This window comes from Entelurus aequoreus, linkage group LG10 (assembly GCF_033978785.1).
Source record: "Entelurus aequoreus isolate RoL-2023_Sb linkage group LG10, RoL_Eaeq_v1.1, whole genome shotgun sequence".
Classification (NCBI taxonomy): Eukaryota; Metazoa; Chordata; class Actinopteri; order Syngnathiformes; family Syngnathidae; genus Entelurus; species Entelurus aequoreus.
The window spans coordinates 62,291,009-62,318,547 of record NC_084740.1 but is presented as its reverse complement, the minus strand read 5'-3'; the positions used below and the strand labels follow the sequence as shown (position 1 = coordinate 62,318,547).

At 39.5% G+C, this 27,539-nt stretch overlaps 1 protein-coding gene across 12 annotated transcripts in view; it reads right to left on the bottom strand.

The window, feature by feature from the left end:
• Window positions 1-27,539, bottom strand: part of LOC133658886 (neuronal cell adhesion molecule-like) — a 208,850-nt gene that overhangs the window by 122,877 nt on the left and 58,434 nt on the right. For 11 of the 12 annotated variants that reach the window (XM_062061377.1, XM_062061380.1, XM_062061379.1 and 8 more), the window contains exon 2: window positions 1,802-1,851. The gene's annotated coding sequence lies outside the window, so the exon portion shown is untranslated. Of the gene's footprint in view, window positions 1-1,801; window positions 1,852-19,368; window positions 19,460-27,539 lie in introns of those variants that run through there. The other variant, XM_062061378.1, reaches the window with a different exon arrangement.

Here is a 27,539-nt window from a genome sequence, read left to right as displayed (position 1 = left end):
AGGTAGAAAAGTATAATCCATTATACCAGTGGCAAAAGAAATAATGACATGATACCAACAAGAAGCAATAATGGTATCATATTGTGAATGCATTGCCAGTGCTTGATGTCCGAACATTATTGCTTAATGTTGGTATCATATATGTATCACCAATTATTGATCGTATTATGACTAGTATTTTATCAATATATCAGTATGACGTGTATTGCCTATCACAAGTCGTTATCGATAATGATTGAGTGCTGCTCACCACTGGTATCAAATCACATGTAGTACATATTACTGGCCACTAGTCCTATGAGGATTACAAATGACAGATATCAAAATGTTATTGTTCATTACCAATACACCAGCAACACCTTTCCTTATCTGTCTGGTATCATATTGTTCAAGTATTGCCAGTCAGTAGTGCCCCAACATTGTTGCGACTTGTTGGTATCATATAAACATTTCTAGTCACTATGTCAGTATGGCTTATCACAGTCTTGCCTATAATGAGTTGTTATCGGTTTTTATCATGTCAGTATTGCCAATCACTGGTCTTACAGTGCATCTGTGTCGACCGTCAATGGCCATTATCCATCTGATATCACATCAGAATTGCTAATTGCTGGTATCACCTCACATATTGTCCGTATTACTGGCCACATAGTCCTTATCTATCTGGTATCATATGAGCATTGCAAATTACAGATATCATAGCAGTTTTGTTTATCACCGATATAGCCATAACACCTATCACTAGTCCGTATCTGTCTGGTATCATATAGTGACAGTATTGCCCATCACTGTACTGACCATATCAGTTTTGCTCGGCACAGATATCTTATCCCTGTGGTTCATTAATAGTCCTCAACTATCCGATATCATTGTTTTAGCGGAAATTACTGGTAGTATTTCTGTATTCGGTAACACTTTAGTATGGTGAACATATTCACCATTAATTAGTTGCTTATTAAATTAATTTACAGTTATTTGGACACTAGGGGAACATATAAGGGTTAGGGTTAGGGTTTGGGTCACTAATAAGCAATAATTCTGAGGTTATTGAGGGAAGACTCTTCGTTAATGGCTTACTGGTTGTATAATAAGGCCATGCAGAATAAGGCATTAATAAGTACTTAATAATGACTAATTAACAGCCAATATGTTACTAATTTTCATGTTAATAAGCAACTAATTAATGGTGAATATGTGTTCCCCATACTAAAGTGTTACCCTGTATTCTTATCTAATCAGTATCACCCATCTTATCAAACTTGTATAAAGTGATCAGTATTATTCATGACTGTTATCATATCTGTATCCCTCATCACAAGCCCTTATACATATAGTATTACATGAGTATCAATGGTATCATGTCAGTATTGGTCCTTAACTATCTGGCCTCATACCAGCTTCGCCCATCACGAGTCCACATTGTGCCCAATTTAGACTCAAAGTGCTGACTTGGTAAGCATCCTGGCCCACAGTCACAGGGGGTGTGTTACCATGGCGATCATACGCAACCGTTGGACAGAAAAAGCCAAAGCACTGCCAGTAATGGAAGATTGGATCTTTCTTATTTGGAAGAAAGCGTTTTCAGTGTGGAGTGTTGATACTGTATGAATACATCAGCAGCATGGTGGAGGAAGTTGTTTGGATCAGACAGGAGGAGACCTTTGCCAGCACAGACTGACATTTGTGTGATGGCATGCGGTGGGCGGGGGACACGCCGCTCAGGGAACGCTCGCTTCCGAAAGTCCAGACTCTTCTGGAAAATAATGACGTTGCAGATGGAAACAAAAAAACAAAAACTTACCAGAAAGTTAGGACTGTGACTCCTCTGGTTGCCACCTCTTCTCCTTCAATCTGCATGCAGGGAAAACAAGACAAGTTCAGCATAGTAAGACATTCTGATGATGTTTGTCAGGTTCAAACACTGATGACATCTATTAAACAAGACGAGAGGCAAATAATCAAACAGAGACAGAATTCAATTTGGACTCAATATATTGAGGAGAGTCGCCATCGACCTGTAGCCTCTTACAGTGTCTCAGCACGCTCTCCCAAAAGATTGTATGCCTCCTTCTTTATTTGACTTTCTCCCCCCCACCTGACCACAGCTGCTTCCAGAGGGAAGTGGGTCGTAAACAGCCTTTCCTTTGGTTACCGAACAGTTCAAAAGAAGAGGTCGTTAAATAGTTCAAAAAGAGTTCCATAAAATAGTTCAAAAAGAGTTCGTAAAATACTTCAAAAAGAGTTCGTCTGGAAATTAGGCATATCCTTGGTGCTCTCCGCTTTGAAGTCCTTGGGCCAGAACAACATCCTTCTGTTGTTTACCATACATGAGAGAACACAGGAACACCATCTTTCTTCCCCCCCCCCCTACACATTGGAGTTTTACGAGTCTTACTCTTGGTAGGTTTCAAAGACAGCTTTTGTCTTCTTGTCAGGAACACAATGTAATACAAAGTTGTTGTGATCATTTAGAAACAATTATTCTAACAATGTTGTCATACAATTTACTCATTAGCAATGTCATCAGAAGCACCAACGAGCAGGAAACTGCAATTGGTCACGTCCGGCTAGTTAACTATGCGAGGCTCGGAGTGGTGGGCCAGCGAGCGTCGGTTGTCATACCTACGCTTTGCCTCTTGCGAAGAAAAGTGACCTATGCTGGCATTTTTGGAACCGTTCAAATCGCAGAAAGCATCAACGTTTCTTCAGAGTTCCTCGAGAGGTGACAAAAAAAGCCGAAAGATGTCAAGATTTTATGAACGACGAAGACAAAAGTGACACGCAGAGTCGAAGAATGCACGAGTTTGCAGTGATCCCTTTAATATTTTTTAAAATGTAGTATTTCCCGAGTATTATCGTGATATTATTTGTATTTTATCTTGTTTCAGAGTTCTTAAAACGCATTTTTGTTGCGAGTGTTTTGTAAATTACCAATGTGAGCAAAACCTAAAAGAGTTAATTAAGTTTTTACCAAACACAACAATCATAAATGAATCTTTCAGCACATACACAATGTTGACATCTATGGTTATATTTTGATAAACAATCATAAATGAATCTTTCAGCACGTACACAATGTTGACATCTATAGTTATATTTTGATAAACAATCATAAATGAATCTTTCAGCACGTACACAATGTTGACATCTATAGTTATATTTTGATAAACAATCATAAATGAATCTTTCAGCACGTACACAATGTTGACATCTATAGTTATATTTTGATAAACAATCATAAATGAATCTTTCAGCACGTACACAATGTTGACATCTATACTTATATTTTGATAAACAATCATAAATTAATCTTTCAGCACGTACACAATGTTGACATCTATAGTTATATTTTGATAAACAATCATAAATGAATCTTTCAGCACGTACACAATGTTGACATCTATAGTTATATTTTGATAAACAATCATAAATGAATCTTTCAGCACGTACACAATGTTGACGTCTATAGTTATATTTGGATAAACAATCATAAATGAATCTTTCAGCACATACCCAATGTTGACATCTATAGTTATATTTTGATAAACAATCATAAATGAATCTTTCAGCACGTACACAATGTTGACATCTATAGTTATATTTTGATAAACAATCATAAATGAATCTTTCAGCACGTACACAATGTTGACGTCTATAGTTATATTTTGATAAACAATCATAAATGAATCTTTCAGCACGTACACAATGTTGACATCTATAGTTATATTTTGATAAACAATCATAAATGAATCTTTCAGCACGTACACAATGTTGACATCTATAGTTATATTTTGATAAACAATCATAAATTAATCTTTCAGCATGTACACAATGTTGACATCTATAGTTATATTTTGTTAAACAATCATAAATGAATCTTTCAGCACGTACACAATGTTGACATCTATGGTTATATTTTGATAAACAATCATAAATGAATCTTTCAGCACGTACACAATGTTGACATCTATAGTTATATTTTGATAAACAATCATAAATGAATCTTTCAGCACGTACACAATGTTGACATCTATAGTTATATTTTGATAAACAATCATAAATGAATCTTTCAGCACGTACACAATGTTGACATCTATAGTTATATTTTGATAAACAATCATAAATTAATCTTTCAGCACATACACAATGTTGACATCTATAGTTATATTTTGATAAACAATCATAAATGAATCTTTCAGCACATACACAATGTTGACATCTATAGTTATATTTTGATAAACAATCATAAATGAATCTTTCCGCACATACACAATGTTGACATCTATAGTTATATTTTGATAAACAATCACAAATGAATCTTTCAGCACGTACACAATGTTGACATCTATAGTTATATTTTGATAAACAATCATAAATGAATCTTTCAGCACATACACAATGTTGACATCTATAGTTATATTTTGATAAACAATCATAAATGAATCTTTCAGCACGTACACAATGTTGACATCTATAGTTATATTTTGATAAACAATCATAAATGAATCTTTCAGCACGTACACAATGTTGACATCTATAGTTATATTTTGATAAACAATCATAAATGAATCTTTCAGCACATACACAATGTCATCTATACTTATATTTTGTCTATTAGACATGTACAAAGTGAATGTGGAAAGGGTTAACATAATAAGCTTTTAGCTTCATCCTGTACCTTTTTGTTCAGGAAAGGTAAACCGATACTTTGATTTATTGATCTGCTGTGCACGTGAAGTGTCCTGTTTTCATGAACTGATGACCAAATAACATGTGCTGGTGTCAAATGTCATTTTGGGGTCTTTCTTCACCTGATAAATAACAATCTCCATTCTCTACCTGGCCACCTGAACAAAAACAGCAAAGTACATCAACCGCATAAAACTCTGACCTTTAACATCTGCAATCTACACCAGCTAAAAAATCAAAAGGTGTCTTTTTTTGTCTTCAAAAATGAAATGGAAATTGTAAATGAAGGTAGAGAAACATCTTGAACTGTCATCAGAACTTGCTATCACTGACCTTGTCTCCTGGCCTCACCTTTACCCTCCCTGCCTCACTGCTGTGGCATCACACTTGCTATCACTGACCTTGTGATCATCTTGTCTCCTGGCCTCACCTTTACCCTCCCTGCCTCACTGCTGTGACATCACACTTGGCCATCTTTCAAGCTTAGGCTGAAAAAGCCATGCACTGTCATGGCTTTGACCTTCCTACTAATGTCACCATCATAATAAGTCTGGAGAAATCCTGACTATGGCATCAAACTCCTCGGGATGGAGACATAAAAGGATTGACGTCAGTCCAATGGACTTCAGCAGATGCTTATCCACCTCAGTATGATTACTAAAGAACAGCAAAGGACTTTTTTACCACTTTACACACTCTGAAATATCAAGAGTAGCTCACAGAGGCAGTACACCCTCCTCACCTGAGGGGGCGCTTTCTTCAATCATCCATCCATTTTTCTACCGCTTGTGTAGTTTGTGTTTACACTCCATTGTTGTGTAGTTAGTGTCTACACCAGGGGTCACCAACCTTTTTGAAAGCAAGAGCTACTTCTTGGGTAGTGATTCATGCGAAGGGCTACCAGTTTGATACACACTTAAATAAATTGCCAGAAATAGCCAATTTGCTCAATTTACCTTTAACTCTATGTTATTATTAATAATGAATGATATTTACACTTAATTGAACGGTTTAAAAGAGGAGAAAACACGAAAAAAATGACAATTACATTTTGAAACATAGTTTATCTTCAATTTCGACTCTTTAAAATTCAAAATTCTACCGAAAAAAAGAAGAGAAAAACTAGCTAATTCGAATCTTTTTGAAAAAATGTAAAAAATAATTTATGGAACATCATTAGTAATTTTTCCTGATTAATATTAATTTTAGAATTTTGATGACATGTTTTAAATAGGTTAAAATCCAATCTACACTTTGTTAGAATATATAACAAATTGGACCAAGCTATATTTCTAACAAAGACAAATCATTATTTGTTCTAGATTTTCCAGAACAAAAATTTTCAAAGAAATTCAAAAGACTTTGAAATAAGATTTAAATTTGATTCTACAGATTTTCTAGATTTGCCAGAGTAATTTTTTTGAATTTTAATCATAATAAGTTTGAAGAAATATTTCACAAATACTCTTTGTCGAAAAAACAAATTAAAATGTATTTATTATTCTTTACAATAAAAAAAAGAAATTTACTTGAACATTGATTTAAATTGTCCGGAAAGAAGAGGAAGGAATTTAAAAGGTAAAAAGGTATATGTGTTTAAAAATCCTAAAATCATTTTTAAGGTTGTATTTTTTCTCTAAAATTGTCTTTCTGAAAGTTATAAGAAGCAAAGTAAAAAAAAAAAAAAGAATTTATTTAAACAAGTGAAGACCAAGTCTTTAAAATATTTTCTTGGATTTTCAAATTCTATTTGAGTTTTGTCTCTCTTAAAATTAAAAATGTCGGGCAAAGCGAGACCAGCTTGCTAGTAAATAAATACAATTTAAAAAAATAGAGGCAGCTCACTGGTAAGTGCTGCTTTTTGAGCTATTTTTAGAACAGGCCAGCGGGCTACTCATCTGGTCCTTACGGGCCACCTGGTGCCCACGGGCACCGCGTTGGTGACCCCTGGTCTACACTCTATTGTTGTGTAGTTTGTGTTTATACTCCATTGTTGTGTAGTTTGTGTAGTATTATCACTGGAGGACATTGAGAAAAATGAGTAGTGAAGCACACACACACACAGCGAGCAGGACGACCCAAAAAGCTAACCGTAAAGTAGGCGTGATTGATACAGATGTCGATACTATCAATACCTAGTATAGTATCAGTATGTAAATGATACTAAATGATTAGATCGATATATTTAGTTTGTTCAGGGAGTAAGTCTCTGGATACAGGTATACATTTAATACATCATCTGATTTAATGTAATGATATAGTGTTTTTAAAATGTATTTCCTTTAGTTATTTGCTATAAACTATTTTCAGTCTATTATCAAAATATCGGATCGGGACTGGAAATTGGATCGAGGACTGGAGGCCAAAAATGTTGATTGAGGCCTCCCTAATTTAAAATGTGTTCACATTTTGTACATATCTAAATCCCTTCTTACACCTGGACCAGGTTACCATGAATTGGTTAACGTGGACCCCGACTTAAAGAAGTGGAAAAACTTATTGGGGTGTTACCATTTAGTGGTCAATTGTAGGGAATATGTACTGTACTCTGCAATCTACTAATAAAAGTCTCAATCAATCCAAAAAAAAACAACGGTGCGCTTTGGTGCAAATGTTGGTTTCTCTCCCCTGGTGGTGATTGTGGTATCGCTCGTAGCGGCTGCCTCCCATCAGGCTCAAATGAAAGCCTCAGGTCCAATCCCTCCCAAGCAGCCCCTGTCTCCCCACGAGGACACCCTCCAGCACATCAAAACAACAAACTCCAAAGGAGAAACCCGACGGATGCTCATTAGAAAAACCCTCTCTATTCCTCCAATGATTCTTCTTCACTTCAGTTTGTGATTCTTGCAGTGATTGCAGCACTTCCTAGCAGGATGTATCTTTGGAACAACAGCTTCATTACCTCTGCCAAGGAGGACACACCTGTGTGGTGTTGAACATGATTAGAAAATGGTATCTTATCAGAATTGGACCAAATCGTCGGCTTATTTTTCTACAAATGTGCTTCGATCCGCTCGTCGTCATAGGAGTCCACTTTAATGAGCTGCATAAGGTGCAAGTGCATATTTTCCCGGGGACAAATGTTGAAGCCTTAACGAGGTCTGGAGCTGGCTCTCGTTAAAGGACGCTAAATTGCCCATTATTTGTCTCTCTTTGTACAGTAGTCAGGCTGGCCATGAATGCAGCGTATAGCCTTTTGTCAATGTCACCTTTCATTACCACGCTCTCTTCAAATGCTTCTTTACTTTCTTCCATTGATCTTATGCGGCAATAAACACAAACTACACAACAATGGAGTGTAAACACAAACTACACAACAATGGAGTGTAGACACAAACTACACAACAACGGAGTGTAGACACAAACTACACAACAATCGGAGTGTAGACACAAACTACACAACAATGGCGTGTAAACACAAACTACACAACAATCGGAGTGTAGACACAAACTACACAACAATGGAGTGTAGACACAAACTACACAACAATGGAGTGTAGACACAAACTACACAACAATGGAGTGTAGACACAAACTACACAACAATGGAGTGTAAACACAAACTACACAACAATGGAGTGTAGACACAAACTACACAACAACGGAGTGTAGACACAAACTACTCAACAATGGAGTGTAAACACAAACTACACAACAACGGAGTGTAAACACAAACTACACAACAACGGAGTGTAAACACAAACTACACAACAATGGAGTTTAGACACAAACTACACAACAATGGAGTGTAGACACAAACTACACAACAACGGAGTGTAAACACAAACTACACAACAATGGAGTGTAAACACAAACTACACAACAATAGAGTGTAAACACAAACTACACAACAATGGAGTGTAGACACAAACTACACAACAATGGAGTGTAGACACAGACTACACAACAATGGAGTGTAGACACAAACTACACAACAATGGAGTGTAGACACAAACTACACAACAATGGAGTGTAGACACAAACTACACAACAATGGAGTGTAAACACAAACTACACAACAACGGAGTGTAAACACAAACTACACAACAACGGAGTGTAGACACAAACTACACAACAATGGAGTGTAGACACAAACTACACAACAACGGAGTGTAGACACAAACTACACAACAACGGAGTGTAGACACAAACTACACAACAACGGAGTGTAAACAAAAACTACACAACAACGGAGTGTAGACACAAACTACACAACAATCGGAGTGTAGACACAAACTACACAACAACGGAGTGTAGACACAAACTACACAACAACGGAGTGTAGACACAAACTACACAACAATGGAGTGTAGACACAAACTACACAACAATGGAGTGTAGACACAAACTACACAACAATGGAGTGTAAACCCAAACTACACAACAACGGAGTGTAAACATAAACTACACAACAACGGAGTGTAGACACAAACTACACAACAATCGGAGTGTAGACACAAACTACACAACAATGGAGTGTAGACACAAACTACACAACAATGGAGTGTAGACACAAACTACACAACAATGGAGTGTAAACACAAACTACACAACAATGGAGTGTAGACACAAACTACAGAACAATCGGAGTGTAGACACAAACTACACAACAATGGAGTGTAAACACAAACTACACAACAATGGAGTGTGGACACAAACTACACAACAACGGAGTGTAGACACAAACTACACAACAATGGAGTGTAAACACAAACTACACAACAATGGAGTGTAGACACAAACTACACAACAATGGAGTGTAAACACAAACTACACAACAACGGAGTGTAAACACAAACTACACAACAACGGAGTGTACACACAAACTACACAACAATGGAGTGTAGACACAAACTACACAACAATGGAGTGTAGACACAAACTACACAACAATGGAGTGTAGACACAAACTACACAACAACGTAGTGTAGACACAAACTACACAACAATGGAGTGTAAACACAAACTACACAACAACGGAGTGTAGACACAAACTACACAACAATGGAGTGTAGACACAAACTACACAACAACGGAGTGTAGACACAACCTACACAACAATGGAGTGTAGACACAAACTACACAACAACGGAGTGTAAACACAAACTACACAACAATGGAGTGTAAACACAAACTACACAACAATGGAGTGTAGACACAAACTACACAACAATGGAGTGTAAACACAAACTACACAACAATGGAGTGTAAACACAAACTACACAACAACGGCGTGTAAACACAAACTACACAACAATGGAGTGTAGACACAAACTACACAACAATGGAGTGTAGACACAAACTACACAACAATGGAGTGTAAACACAAACTACACAACAATGGAGTGTAGACACAAACTACACAACAATCGGAGTGTAGACACAAACTACACAACAATCGGAGTGTAGACACAAACTACACAACAATGGCGTGTAGACACAAACTACACAACAATCGGAGTGTAGACACAAACTACACAACAACGGAGTGTAGACACAAACTACACAACAATGGAGTGTAAACACAAACTACACAACAACGGAGTGTAGACACAAACTACACAACAATGGAGTGTAGACACAAACTACACAACAATGGAGTGTAGACACAAACTACACAACAATGGAGTGTAAACCCAAACTACACAACAACGGAGTGTAAACACAAACTACACAACAACGGAGTGTAGACACAAACTACACAACAATCGGAGTGTAGACACAAACTACACAACAATGGAGTGTAGACACAAACTACACAACAATGGAGTGTAGACACAAACTACACAACAATGGAGTGTAGACACAAACTACACAACAATGGAGTGTAAACACAAACTACACAACAATGGAGTGTAGACACAAACTACAGAACAATCGGAGTGTAGACACAAACTACACAACAATGGAGTGTAAACACAAACTACACAACAATGGAGTGTGGACACAAACTACACAACAACGGAGTGTAGACACAAACTACACAACAATGGAGTGTAAACACAAACTACACAACAATGGAGTGTAGACACAAACTACACAACAATGGAGTGTAGACACAAACTACAGAACAATCGGAGTGTAGACACAAACTACACAACAATGGAGTGTAGACACAAACTACACAACAACGGAGTGTAGACACAAACTACACAACAACGGAGTGTAGACACAAACTACACAACAATGGAGTGTAGACACAAACTACACAACAATGGAGTGTAAACACAAACTACACAACAACGGAGTGTAAACACAAACTACACAACAACGGAGTGTAGACACAAACTACACAACAATGGAGTGTAGACACAAACTACACAACAACGGAGTGTAGACACAAACTACACAACAACGGAGTGTAAACACAAACTACACAACAATGGAGTGTAGACACAAACTACACAACAATGGAGTGTAAACACAAACTACACAACAATCGGAGTGTAGACACAAACTACACAACAATCGGAGTGTAGACACAAACTACACAACAATGGAGTGTAAACACAAACTACACAACAACGGAGTGTAGACACAAACCACACAACAATGGAGTGTAGACCCAAACTACACAACAATGGAGTGTAGACCCAAACTACACAACAATGGAGTGTAGACACAAACTACACAACAATGGAGTGTAAACACAAACTACACAACAACGGAGTGTAGACACAAACTACACAACAATCGGAGTGTAGACACAAACTACACAACAATGGAGTGTAGACACAAACTACACAACAACGGAGTGTAAACACAAACTACACAACAATGGAGTGTAAACACAAACTACACAACAACGGAGTGTAGACACAAACTACACAACAATCGGAGTGTAGACACAAACTACACAACAATGGAGTGTAGAGACAAACTACACAACAATGGAGTGTAGACACAAACTACACAACAATGGAGTGTAGACACAAACTACACAACAATGGAGTGTAAACACAAACTACACAACAATGGAGTGTAGACACAAACTACACAACAATGGAGTGTAGACACAAACTACACAACAACGGAGTGTAAACACAAACTACACAACAACGGAGTGTAGACACAAACTACACAACAATGGAGTGTAGACACAAACTACACAACAATGGAGTGTAGACACAAACTACACAACAATGGAGTGTAGACACAAACTACACAACAATGGAGTGTAGACACAAACTACACAACAACGTAGTGTAGACACAAACTACACAACAATGGAGTGTAGACACAAACTACACAACAATGGAGTGTAAACAAAAACTACACAACAACGGAGTGTAGACACAAACTACACAACAACGGAGTGTAGACACAAACTACACAACAATGGAGTGTAAACACAAACTACACAACAATGACGTGTAGACACAAACTACACAACAACGGAGTGTAGACACAAACTACACAACAATGGAGTGTAGACACAAACTACACAACAATGGAGTGTAAACACAAACTACACAATAACGGAGTGTAAACACAAACTACACAACAACGGAGTGTAGACACAAACTACACAACAATCGGAGTGTAGACACAAACTACACAACAATGGAGTGTAGACACAAACTACACAACAACGGAGTGTAGACACAAACCACACAACAATGGAGTGTAGACCCAAACTACACAACAATGGAGTGTAGACCCAAACTACACAACAATGGAGTGTAGACACAAACTACACAACAATGGAGTGTAAACACAAACTACACAACAACGGAGTGTAGACACAAACTACACAACAATCGGAGTGTAGACACAAACTACACAACAATGGAGTGTAGACACAAACTACACAACAACGGAGTGTAAACACAAACTACACAACAATGGAGTGTAAACACAAACTACACAACAACGGAGTGTAGACACAAACTACACAACAATCGGAGTGTAGACACAAACTACACAACAATGGAGTGTAGAGACAAACTACACAACAATGGAGTGTAGACACAAACTACACAACAATGGAGTGTAGACACAAACTACACAACAATGGAGTGTAAACACAAACTACACAACAATGGAGTGTAGACACAAACTACACAACAATGGAGTGTAGACACAAACTACACAACAACGGAGTGTAAACACAAACTACACAACAACGGAGTGTAGACACAAACTACACAACAATGGAGTGTAGACACAAACTACACAACAATGGAGTGTAGACACAAACTACACAACAATGGAGTGTAGACACAAACTACACAACAATGGAGTGTAGACACAAACTACACAACAACGTAGTGTAGACACAAACTACACAACAATGGAGTGTAGACACAAACTACACAACAATGGAGTGTAAACAAAAACTACACAACAACGGAGTGTAGACACAAACTACACAACAACGGAGTGTAGACACAAACTACACAACAATGGAGTGTAAACACAAACTACACAACAATGACGTGTAGACACAAACTACACAACAACGGAGTGTAGACACAAACTACACAACAATGGAGTGTAGACACAAACTACACAACAATGGAGTGTAAACACAAACTACACAATAACGGAGTGTAAACACAAACTACACAACAACGGAGTGTAGACACAAACTACACAACAATGGAGTGTAGACACAAACTACACAACAACGGAGTGTAGACACAAACTACACAACAATGGAGTGTAAACACAAACTACACAACAATGGAGTGTAAACACAAACTACACAACAATGGAGTGTAGACACAAACTACACAACAATGGAGTGTAGACACAAACTACACAACAATGGAGTGTAGACACAAACTACACAACAATGGAGTGTAGACACAAACTACACAACAATGGAGTGTAGACACAAACTACACAACAACGTAGTGTAGACACAAACTACACAACAATGGAGTGTAGACACAAACTACACAACAATGGAGTGTAAACAAAAACTACACAACAACGGAGTGTAGACACAAACTACACAACAACGGAGTGTAGACACAAACTACACAACAATGGAGTGTAAACACAAACTACACAACAACGGAGTGTAGACACAAACTACACAACAACGGAGTGTAGACACAAACTACACAACAATGGAGTGTAGACACAAACTACACAACAATGGAGTGTAAACACAAACTACACAACAACGGAGTGTAAACACAAACTACACAACAACGGAGTGTAGACACAAACTACACAACAATGGAGTGTAGACACAAACTACACAACAACGGAGTGTAGACACAAACTACACAACAATGGGGTGTAAACAAAAACTACACAACAACGGAGTGTAGACACAAACTACACAACAACGGAGTGTAGACACAAACTACACAACAACGGAGTGCAAACACAAACTACACAACAACGGAGTGTAGACACAAACTACACAACAACGGAGTGTAGACACAAACTACACAACAACGGAGTGTAGACACAAACTACACAACAACGGAGTGTAGACACAAACTACACAACAACGGAGTGTAGACACAAACTACACAACAACGGAGTGTAGACACAAACTACACAACAATGGAGTGTAGACACAAACTACACAACAATGGAGTGTAGACACAAACTACACAACAATGGAGTGTAGACACAAACTACACAACAACGGAGTGTAAACACAAACTACACAACAACGGAGTGTAGACACAAACTACACAACAATGGAGTGTAGACACAAACTACACAACAACGGAGTGTAGACACAAACTACACAACAACGGAGTGTAGACACAACCTACACAACAATGGAGTGTAGACACAAACTACACAACAATGGAGTGTAGACACAAACTACACAACAACAGAGTGTAAACACAAACTACACAACAACAGAGTGTAAACACAAACTACACAACAACGGAGTGTAGACACAAACTACACAACAATGGAGTGTAGACACAAACTACACAACAATGGAGTGTAAACACAAACTACACAACAACGGAGTGTAGACACAAACTACACAACAACGGAGTGTAGACACAAACTACACAACAATGGAGTGTAGACACAAACTACACAACAATGGAGTGTAGACACAAACTACACAACAATGGAGTGTAGACACAAACTACACAACAATGGAGTGTAGACACAAACTACACAACAATGGAGTGTAGACACAAACTACACAACAATGGAGTGTAGACACAAACTACACAACAATGGAGTGTAGACACAAACTACACAACAATGGAGTGTAGACACAAACTACACAACAATGGAGTGTAGACACAAACTACACAACAATGGAGTGTAGACACAAACTACACAACAATGGAGTGTAGACACAAAGTACACAACAACGTAGTGTAGACACAAACTACACAACAATGGAGTGTAGACACAAACTACACAACAATGGAGTGTAAACAAAAACTACACAACAACGGAGTGTAGACACAAACTACACAACAACGGAGTGTAGACACAAACTACACAACAATGGAGTGTAAACACAAACTACACAACAATGACGTGTAGACACAAACTACACAACAACGGAGTGTAGACACAAACTACACAACAATGGAGTGTAGACACAAACTACACAACAATGGAGTGTAAACACAAACTACACAATAACGGAGTGTAAACACAAACTACACAACAACGGAGTGTAGACACAAACTACACAACAATGGAGTGTAGACACAAACTACACAACAACGGAGTGTAGACACAAACTACACAACAATGGAGTGTAAACACAAACTACACAACAATGGAGTGTAAACACAAACTACACAACAATGGAGTGTAGACACAAACTACACAACAATGGAGTGTAGACACAAACTACACAACAATGGAGTGTAGACACAAACTACACAACAATGGAGTGTAGACACAAACTACACAACAATGGAGTGTAGACACAAACTACACAACAACGTAGTGTAGACACAAACTACACAACAATGGAGTGTAGACACAAACTACACAACAATGGAGTGTAAACAAAAACTACACAACAACGGAGTGTAGACACAAACTACACAACAACGGAGTGTAGACACAAACTACACAACAATGGAGTGTAAACACAAACTACACAACAACGGAGTGTAGACACAAACTACACAACAACGGAGTGTAGACACAAACTACACAACAATGGAGTGTAGACACAAACTACACAACAATGGAGTGTAAACACAAACTACACAACAACGGAGTGTAAACACAAACTACACAACAACGGAGTGTAGACACAAACTACACAACAATGGAGTGTAGACACAAACTACACAACAACGGAGTGTAGACACAAACTACACAACAATGGGGTGTAAACAAAAACTACACAACAACGGAGTGTAGACACAAACTACACAACAACGGAGTGTAGACACAAACTACACAACAACGGAGTGCAAACACAAACTACACAACAACGGAGTGTAGACACAAACTACACAACAACGGAGTGTAGACACAAACTACACAACAACGGAGTGTAGACACAAACTACACAACAACGGAGTGTAGACACAAACTACACAACAACGGAGTGTAGACACAAACTACACAACAACGGAGTGTAGACACAAACTACACAACAACGGAGTGTAGACACAAACTACACAACAATGGAGTGTAGACACAAACTACACAACAATGGAGTGTAGACACAAACTACACAACAATGGAGTGTAGACACAAACTACACAACAACGGAGTGTAAACACAAACTACACAACAACGGAGTGTAGACACAAACTACACAACAATGGAGTGTAGACACAAACTACACAACAACGGAGTGTAGACACAAACTACACAACAACGGAGTGTAGACACAACCTACACAACAATGGAGTGTAGACACAAACTACACAACAATGGAGTGTAGACACAAACTACACAACAACAGAGTGTAAACACAAACTACACAACAACAGAGTGTAAACACAAACTACACAACAACGGAGTGTAGACACAAACTACACAACAATGGAGTGTAGACACAAACTACACAACAATGGAGTGTAAACACAAACTACACAACAACGGAGTGTAGACACAAACTACACAACAACGGAGTGTAGACACAAACTACACAACAATGGAGTGTAGACACAAACTACACAACAATGGAGTGTAGACACAAACTACACAACAATGGAGTGTAGACACAAACTACACAACAATGGAGTGTAGACACAAACTACACAACAATGGAGTGTAGACACAAACTACACAACAATGGAGTGTAGACACAAACTACACAACAATGGAGTGTAGACACAAACTACACAACAATGGAGTGTAGACACAAACTACACAACAATGGAGTGTAGACACAAACTACCCAAACAATGCGGCTCCTCATGCCATCCACCATCAAAGGAGTAGTTTGTTTACACCTTTTTTTTCCATATTTGCATGACAGTTAGCGACGTGCAGTCAACACACCTATTCCATTATTTTGAATAGAACACAAGTACGAGTTATGACCACACAAACAACTATCAGAAATGCAGCTTTCTGTGGCAGCGTCGGAGAAGGTTATACATGTAAGTCGCAGTCCACATAATGGTGAGTTCAAGGGCCAATGGAATTAGTAGACCCGCACTTACACACATCAGCAGCCTAGATGAATTTGTGTGCATTATCAATGTTACATTGCGGGATTCAGTTCCAATCCAAAATCATGTTGCATCTAGAAAATGATCCTGAATCAAACCATCACCCATAGAATCAGGATTGAATCGAATCTGTGACGCTGGGGTGGCATGACGGCGATACAGGTGTGTTCCCAGGATGCTTAGAAGACCGACGTGCAGGTAAATACTATTTCATGTAATGACAGACAAACTAAAGAAGAGTGCCGCTTAGAAGGGCACCAGAGCATAGGGAGGGCTATGCAAAAACAAAACTAAAACTGACAGGCTGCAAAACAACAAAAGGGAATGCTGGAACACAGCAAAAAGTGCGTCCGCATGAATGACTATTGATCCAAAACAAAGACTCAACTTAAATATAGAACGTTACACACGGCGCTCAAAAATCTATCAAAATGTTTTAGTAGGACTTTGGTAAGCTATGAAGCCACACCGCTTGATGGATTGTACTGTGCTTCAACATAGGAGTAGTTTTATGGTGTGTGTATAAGGTAAGACATATTATTTGCCGTTTTGCTTCGCAATATTATGCAAACCCAACTTGTCTTACCTTCTGGTATCTGCTGATGTGTATTTGGGATCTGCATAACTCCTGAAAATGTGCGCACGTCCGCCTTTGTGGTCCGCGTCGACACCGTAGTCGATAAGCTTCTTCTTTTTCTCGATCTTCTTGTTATGTGACATTCATCCTCCGCTGTTGCCATTTCTAATATAAAGTAGTGTAAAGTTCTTACTTATATCTGTCAGTAAACTCACCATGAAAGCACTAAAACACACCGGTGTAGTGAGTTTACATTATTCACCCAAGGAACTTTAGTTATTAGAGAGTTCCGGTCGGACGGTTTTTCACGGGACACATTTCGGGTGTTGTTGTTGCACTAGTGAGCCACGGATGAGGAGATGCTGCTCCGTTATTGATTGAAGTCAAGTGTGAATGTCATTAAAACAGTTCGCTCCATCTTTTGACACTTCTTCCACTCCCGTCCTCGCACGCTACACCGCTACAACCAAGAAGATGCTGTCCAAGTGGAGGCACGTAAATAAGACCGCCCACAAAACGGCGCATCCTGAAGAGACTGTCAGAAAGCGACTTGAAGATGATGTGTAAAACATCATCTTTGCAACATTTTGAGCAAAGAACCACCATCACATGTTATGTAGACCACAAGGAAGTCTTTTACATTTATAAAAATAATAATAATAATATGACTCCTTTAATGCGCCTTATAATTTGATGCGCCTTATATATGAAAAAAGATCAGAAAATAGACCATTCTTCGGCAGTGCGCCCTATGGTCCGGAAAAAATGGCCGTTACTTAAATTAGTAACCAATAAATCACAACAAGTAAAACAAGTAAAAACAAAACTAAAACTGACAGGCTGCAAAACAACAAAAGGGAATGCTGGAACACAGCAAAAAGTGCGTCCACATGAATGACTATTGATTCAAAACAAAGACTCAACTTAAATAGGCCTAGTTGCTAACAGGAAGTATATGCGTGCATCAGTGCTCAGAGAAAGATGTGACGAGGTTACAAAGAAAAAAACAACACAACAGGAAGTGCCACCAAAATAAGAGCGCAGGACAGGAACTAACACAGGAGAACACAACATACGACACGATGTAACCAGCTGTGACAGAATGGTGAGTCGCTGTAAGACTCACAGCCCGACAGAATACTAAAAATGACCAAATAAATGTCTCATGTTGGTGTGAGTGAACTACGGGAGGAGAAGATATGAAATCTTTTTTTCTTTTTTTAAAAGTAATTTTCACCCCATTTTTTTACCATTTCCATACATTTTTGAAAAAGCTCCATGGATCCACCGGGACTCATAACAACTGTCAATTTTCAATAAAGATGTTGCCAAAAGCAGGAAAAACAAGCTCGCGGCAGCAAAAATAGAAATAAACGCCGCAAATTCCTGGCTATGAAAGAGGCCAGTGAACGCAGCACAGGCGTAACCAAAGTTACAGCCAACGTGTCCTCTTCTTCACATCGCAGGTGACTTTGCTTGAAGGAGAGAAGTAAATAAATACGTCACCTTTTATTTGGCTCGATGAAATAAAAATCCTCCCAGCCAAAGGTCATGTGACATAATCCTGGTGTGGTCCTGGCTGGCGTGGGCGATGATGACTGAGTGGCGGGAGGCAGGCAGAGGAGTGGACTCCCTCTAAAAACTGCCCCCGCCCCCTTTTTGACACCCCCCCACCCCCTCCACGCATCCCTCGCACAGCGGGATTAAAACAAGCTTTTGTCTCTCCACAATGGAGGTTAAACATTTCCTGCTATGGCATGAACACACACTTTACTGGGTGGCATTTGCTTTGCTTTTTGGACAGTGACTACTCTAATATGTTTTTGCAAAAGCATGAAAGCAAAACTTTTGACGGCAAATAGAAGCCGTGGAGGGGGTGGGGGCTCAATAGAGGCTCGGAGTGGTGCTGCAGGAATAAAAATATATATTTCTACCGTACAGTGAGGCGCACGCAGTGAAAGCTCTCACCTCCGCCCGACAGATGTCCCGTGCGATCCCATCCCCCGGCCCCAAAGAAGGGCTCATTTATTGCCGGGTCCGCCCTGGTCCGACCACAAGCCACTTGCAAAGAATAGATGTGCAAAAAGGGCCTTTTGAGGTATCTTGGCTAAGGTTGCAAAGGACAACAATGGTGGAAGTATCCCTTTGAAAGAGTCACTATAGTGAGGGCCCAACCCTAAATAATGCTCCTCTCACTACAATGTAACATCATCCAGCACAGTCTCGTTTAACAACAACATTATTTCTCATGTTCACGTTTGCCAGAAGAATAAATAAGACCCCTAAATGTGTTTGAAACTGGCGTCACGTGAAAAAAAGAGAGTCAGGCTGGACGATGACGGCGAAAATAATAATCGCCATTATTTGGGTTGATATTGTTGTTGACGCGATGACTCATTCATTTGAACACATAATCATTGCACCACCAAAACTCAACTGTAAATATAGTCTCAAAAAAACTTAAGTCACCGTAGTTTCCAGACTATAAGGCGTACTTCAAAAAATATTTCTCTCAAAACTGGACAATAGGGGTGTTACGGTACACACAAATTTCGGTTCGGTACGTACCTCGGTTTAGAGGTCACGGTTCGGTTCATTTTCGGTACAGTAAGAAAACAACAAAATTAGGGATGTCCGATAATATCGGCCTGTCGATATTATCGGCCGATAAATGCGTTAAAATGTAATATCGTAAACTATCGGTATCGGTTTTTTATTATCTGTATCGGTTTTTTATTTTATTTTTTATTAAATCAACATAAAAAACACAAGATACACTTACAATTAGTGCACCAACTCAAAAAACCTACCTCCCCCCATTTATTTCTGTTATCAATATTCTGCTTCCTACATTATATATCAATATATATCAATACAGTCTGCAAGGGATACAGTCCGTAAGCACACATGATTGTGCGTGCTACTGCTCCACTAATAGTACTAACCTTTAACACTTCATTTTACTCATTTTCATTCATTACTAGTTTCTATGTAACTGTTTTTATATTGTTTTACTTTCTTTTTTATTCAAGAAAATGTTTTTAATTTAGTTATCTTATTTTATTATTATTTTTAAAAAAGTACCTTATCTTCACCATACATGGTTGTCCAAATTAGGCATAATAATGTGTTAATTCCACGGCTGCATATATCGGTTGATATCGGTATCGGTTGATATCGGTATCGGTAATTAAAGAGTTGGACAATATCGGAATATCGGATATGGGCAAAAAGCCATTATCGGACATCCCTAAACAAAATATACATTTTTGGGTTATTTATTTACCAAATTTGCAAAATTTTCCACCAAAAATATTTTTCTTAGTGTAATATTTGATGTGAAGTAATGGGAACCTTGGATAGGTCAATAACTCATAACATTGATTTTGATTCAATATTATGTTTTGAGCAATGACAGTTTGAAAAGAAAAAAAACAGCTTTGTTTCATTAGTCAACATTGCAACTTTTTCTAAATTACATTTCACCTTTAAGCTTTTTGATTTCACTTTTGTTCTGTTTTTGTTTATTTTAATAGTATTTTTAGAATGTGCCGTGGGCCTTTAAAACATTAGCTGTGGGCCGCAAATGGCCTCCGGGGCACACTTTTGACACCCCTGCTATAGATAATAAAAAATTAAATGTGATAAATCCATGGATAAAAAGCAGAGCCTGGCGACGCATGCGCGTTTATCATAACTCTCTCTCTCTCTCTCTGTCTCTGTCTCTGCCCCTCCCTCACCAATGCTGCTGTTTGTTTTGTTTTTAACCCCTTCTTAACCCTGAACGTACATTGAAAATACACGCAACCCTAACTCAAAATGCCGGACATTTGAGGCATTTAAGAAACTCCGCCCTGACAGCTTCGCAAAAGAGGACATGTCCGGTGAAAAGAGGACGCATGGTCAGTCTATCCTAGCCCGTTAGCTGCTAGCATGCGTGTGTTGTGCCTCGGTGTGCATTGTTTACACAACGTGCGTTACGCTACTTACTATGTCTGTGGGGAAACTCGTTCGGTACACCTCCGAACCGAACCGAAACCCCCGTACCGAAACGGTTCAATACAAATACACGTACCGTTACACCCCTACTGGACAGTGCGCCTTATAACCTGGTGCGCCTAATGTGCGGAATAATTCTGGCTGTGCTTATCGACCTCGAAGCTATTTTATTTGGTACACGGTGTAATGATAAGTGTGACCAGTAGATGGCAGTCACACATAAGAGATATGTGTAGACTGCAATATGACTCAAGTAAACAACGCCAACATTTTAAATGTTCCATTGAAAATATAGAACATTACACACGGCGCTCAAAAATCCATCAAAATGTTTTAGTAGGACTTTGGTAAGCTATGAAGCCACACCGCTTGATGGATTGTACTGTGCTTCAACATAGGAGTATTATTATGCTGTGTGTATAAGGTAAGACATATTATCTGGTGTTTTGTTTCGCAATATTATGCAAACCCAACTTGTCTTACCTTCTGGTATCTGCTAATGTGTATTTGGGATTTGCATAACTCCTGAAAATTTGCGTGCATCCACCTTTGTAGTCTGTGTCGACACCGTAGTCGATAAGCTTCTTCTTTTTCTCTATCTTCTTGTTATGTGACATTCATCCTCCACTGTTGCCATTTCTAATATAAAGTAGTGTAAAGTTCTTACTTATATCTGCCAGTAAACTCGCCATGAAAGCACTAAAACATACCGGTGTAGTGACTTTACATTATTCACCCAAAGGAACTTTAGTTATTAGAAAGTTCCGGTCGGACGGTTTTTCACGGGACACATTTCGGGTGTTGTTGTTGTACTAGTGAGCCACGGATGAGGAGATGCTGCTCCGTTATTGATTGAAGTAAAGTGTGAATGTCATTAAATCAGTTAGCGCCATCTTTTGACACTTCTTCCACTCCCGTCCTCGCACGCTACACCGCTACAACAAAGATACTGTCCAAGTGGAGGCACGTAAATAAGACCGCCCACAAAACGGCGCATCCTGAAGCGACTGTCAGAAAGTGAGTTGAAGATGATGTGTAAAACATCATCTATGCAACATTTTGAGCAAAGAACCAGCATTACATGTTATGTAGATCACAAGGAAGTCTTTTACATCTAAAAAAAATAATAATAATATGACTCCTTTAATGCGCCTTATATAAGGTGCGCCTTATATATGAAAAAAGATCAGAAAATAGACCATTCATCGGCGGTGCGCCCTATGGTCCGGAAAAAACGGTAGTTACTTAAATTAGTAACCAATAAATCCCAACAAGTAAAATAAAAAATAAATAAATGATGAGAATATATATATTTTAAGACACATTTCCAAAAATACGTTTTCTTAGGCCATTCCTGCACTTATAATTTTGTGTGCATTATCAATGTTATATTGCGGGATTCAGTTCCAATCCAAAATCATGTTGCATCTAGAAAATGATCCAGAATCAAACCGTCACCCATAGAATCAGGATCGAATTGAATCTGTGACGCTGGGGTGGCATTGATTGATTGATTGAGACTTTTATTAGTAGGTTGCACAGTGAAGTACATATTCCGTACAATTGACCACTAAATGGTAACACCCCAATAAGTTTTTCAACTTGTTTAAGTCGGGGTCCACTTAAATTGATTCATGATACAGATATATACTATCATATATACTATCATCATAATACAGTCATCACACAAGATAATCACATTGAATTATTTACATTATTTACAATCAGGGCTGTGGGGGGGGGGGAGGATATGGACATCAAGTAGTGGACATAGAGAGAGAGAGAGAGAGAGAGAGAGAGAGAGAGAGAGAGAGAGAGAGAGAGAGAGAGAGAGATCAGAAGGCATAAGAAAAAGTATCTGCATTTGATTGTTTACATTTGATTATTAGCAATCCGGGGAGGGTGTTAGTTTAGGGTTGTAGCTGCCTGGAGGTGAACTTTTATTGCGGTTTTGAAGGAGGATAGAGATGCCCTTTCTTTTATACCTGTTGGGAGCGCATTCCACATTGATGTGGCATAGAAAGAGAATGAGTTAAGACCTTTGTTAGTTCGGAATCTGGGTTTAACGTGGTTAGTGGAGCTCCCTCTGGTGTTGTGGTTATGGCGGTCATTTACGTTAAGGAAGTAGTTTGACATGTACTTCGCTATCAAGGAGGTGTAGTGGATTTTATAGACTAGGCTCAGTGCAAGTTGTTTAACTCTGTCCTCCACCCTGAGCCAGCCCACTTTGGAGAAGTGGCATGACGGCGATACAGGTGTGTTCCCAGGATGCTTAGAAGACCGACGTGCAGGTAAATACTATTTCATGTAATGACGGACAAACTAAAGATGAGTGCCGCTTAGAAGGGCACCAGAGCATAGGGAGGGCTATGTAAAAACAAAACTGAAACTGACAGGCTGCAAAACAACAAAAGGGAATGCTGGAACACAGCAAAAAGTGCGTCCACATGAATGACTATTGATTCAAAACAAAGACTCAACTTAAATAGGCCTAGTTGCTAACAGGAAGTATATGCGTGCATCAGTGCTCAGAGAAGGATGTGACGAGGTTACAAAGAAAAAAACAACACAACAGGAAGTGCCACCAAAATAAGAGCGCAGGACAGGAACTAACACAGGAGAACACTAAGAAAGGCAACATACGACACGATGTGACAGAATGGTGAGTCGCTGTAAGACTCACAGCCCGACAGAATACTAACAATGACCAAATAAATGTCTCATGTTGGTGTGAGTGAAGTACGGGAGGAGAAGATATGAAATGTTCCATTAAAGACAGGACATGATATGCTGTTCTAGCCATAATGTACGCCCATATATGGACGTGGACGTTGGAAGGAGGGAAAATAGACGATACAAGACTTCTGCCACGCAGGGAGGAAGACGATATCAATATTGATGCTCTCTGGCTTCATGATGTGATGATTGTCAGAATAATATAAGACGCTTCATTCATGATGAACTTCTTTTTCCTACCCAGAGAGAGAGGATCTTTTCTTCAACACGTTATATTCCTTCAGCAGGTTTCATGATGTCAACAATCCTCCATCTTCACCCCAATGATGAAAAGCATGAGTGCTTTTGAGCTTGCTCAGCAAACAGGTCAGCCAGTAAGGATGTGAGGAATGTCTGCTAAATGTGTGCTTCATTGATGAGCAGAGTATGGATTGTGGTGTGAGAGGACAATACTTGAAGGAGCAAGTCTAATGGCTATTATCTCGGACTCTGTTGAGCGCCAGACGCGGGGCCATTGCTCCTCAGACTCACACTGGGAAGGGACGGCTCCTCTTTGTTGGGACTTCAAGAAAAGGACAATCATTCAAACGGCCATTTTATAACGGAGGGAAAGTTCACACCGAGGCCTAACATGAAACTCCGAAAATGTTTGCACCTCTGCAAGGATTACCTTGCAACAATCAGACTGACCTTCATGGGGGATGGAGATGTTTCATAGACCATGGACCATCATGGACCATGGTCTATGATGTGCTGCTTGTTTCATAGACCATGGACCATCATGGACCATGGACCATGATGTGCTGCTTGTTTCATAGACCATGGACCATCATGGACCATGGACCATGATGTGCTGCTTGTTTCATAGACCATGGACCATCATGGACCATGGACCATGATGTGCTGCTTGTTTCATAGACCATGGACCATCATGGACCATGGACCATGATGTGCTGCTAGTTTCATAGACCATGGACCATGATGTGCTGCTTGTTTCATAGACCATGGACCATCATAGACCATGGACCATGATGTGCTGCTTGTTTCATAGACCATGGACCATCATACACCATGGACCATCATGGACCATGGACCATGATGTGCTGCTTGTTTCATAGACCATGGACCATCATAGACCATGGACCATGATGTGCTGCTTGTTTCATAGACCATGGACCATCATGGACCATGGACCATGATGTGCTGCTTGTTTCATAGACCATGGACCATCATGGACCATGGACCATGATGTGCTGCTAGTTTCATAGACCATGGACCATCATGGACCATGGTCTATGATGTGCTGCTTGTTTCATAGACCATGGACCATCATGGACCATGGACCATGATGCGCTGCTTGTTTCATAGACCATGGACCATCCTACACCATGGACCATCATGTACCATGGACCATGATGTGCTGCTTGTTTCATAGACCATGGACCATCATGGACCATGGACCATGATGTGCTGCTTGTTTCATAGACCATGGACCATCATAGACCATGGACCATGATGTGCTGCTAGTTTCATAGACCATGGACCATCATGGACCATGGTCTATGATGTGCTGCTTGTTTCATAGACCATGGACCATCATGGACCATGGTCTATGATGTGCTGCTTGTTTCATAGACCATGGACCATCATGGACCATGGACCATGATGTGCTGCTAGTTTCATAGACCATGGACCATCATACACCATGGACCATCATGGACCATGGACCATGATGTGCTGCTAGTTTAATAGACCATGGACTATCATGGACCATGGTCTATGATGTGCTGCTTGTTTCATAGACCATGGACCATCATACACCATGGACCATCATGGACCATGGACCATGATGTGCTGCTTGTTTCATAGACCATGGACCATCATAGACCATGGACCATCATGTACCATGGACCATGATGTGCTGCTTGTTTCATAGACCATGGACCATCATGGACCATGGACCATGATGTGCTGCTAGTTTCATAGACCATGGACCATCATGGACCATGGACCATGATGTGCTGCTAGTTTCATAGACCATGGACCATGATGTGCTGCTTGTTTCATAGACCATGGACCATCATGGACCATGGACCATGATGTGCTGCTTGTTTCATAGACCATGGACCATCATGGACCATGGACCATGATGTGCTGCTTGTTTCATAGACCATGGACCCTCATAGACCATGGACCATGATGCGCTGCTTGTTTCATAGACCATGGACCATCCTACACCATGGACCATCATGTACCATGGACCATGATGTGCTCCTTGTTTCATAGACTATGGACCATCATGGACCATGGACCATGATGTGCTGCTTGTTTCATAGACCATGGACCAGCATGTACCATGGACCATGATGTGCTGCTTGTTTCATTGAACATGGACTATTATTGACCATGGACCATGATGTGCTGCTTGTTTCATAGACCATGGACCATGATGTGCTGCTTGTTTCATTGAACATGGACTATCATTGACCATGGACCATGATGTGCTACTTGTTTCATAGACCATGGACCATGATGTGCTGCTTGTTTCATAGACCATGGACCATCATTGACCATGGACCATGATGTGCTGCTTGTTTCATACACCATGGACCATGATGTGCTGCTTGTTTCATTGAACATGGGCTATCATTGACCATGGACCATGATGTGGTGGTTGTTTCATTGACCATGGACCATCCTTGACCATGGACCATGATGTGCTACTTGTTTCATAGACCATGGACCATGTTGTGCTGCTTGTTTCATAGACCATGGACCATGATGTGCTGCTTATTTCATTGACCATGGACCATCATTGACCATGGACCATGATGTGCTGCTTGTTTCATTGACCATGGACCATCATTGACCATGGACCATCATTGACCATGGACCATCATTGACCATGGACCATGATGTGCTGCTTGTTTCATTGACCATGG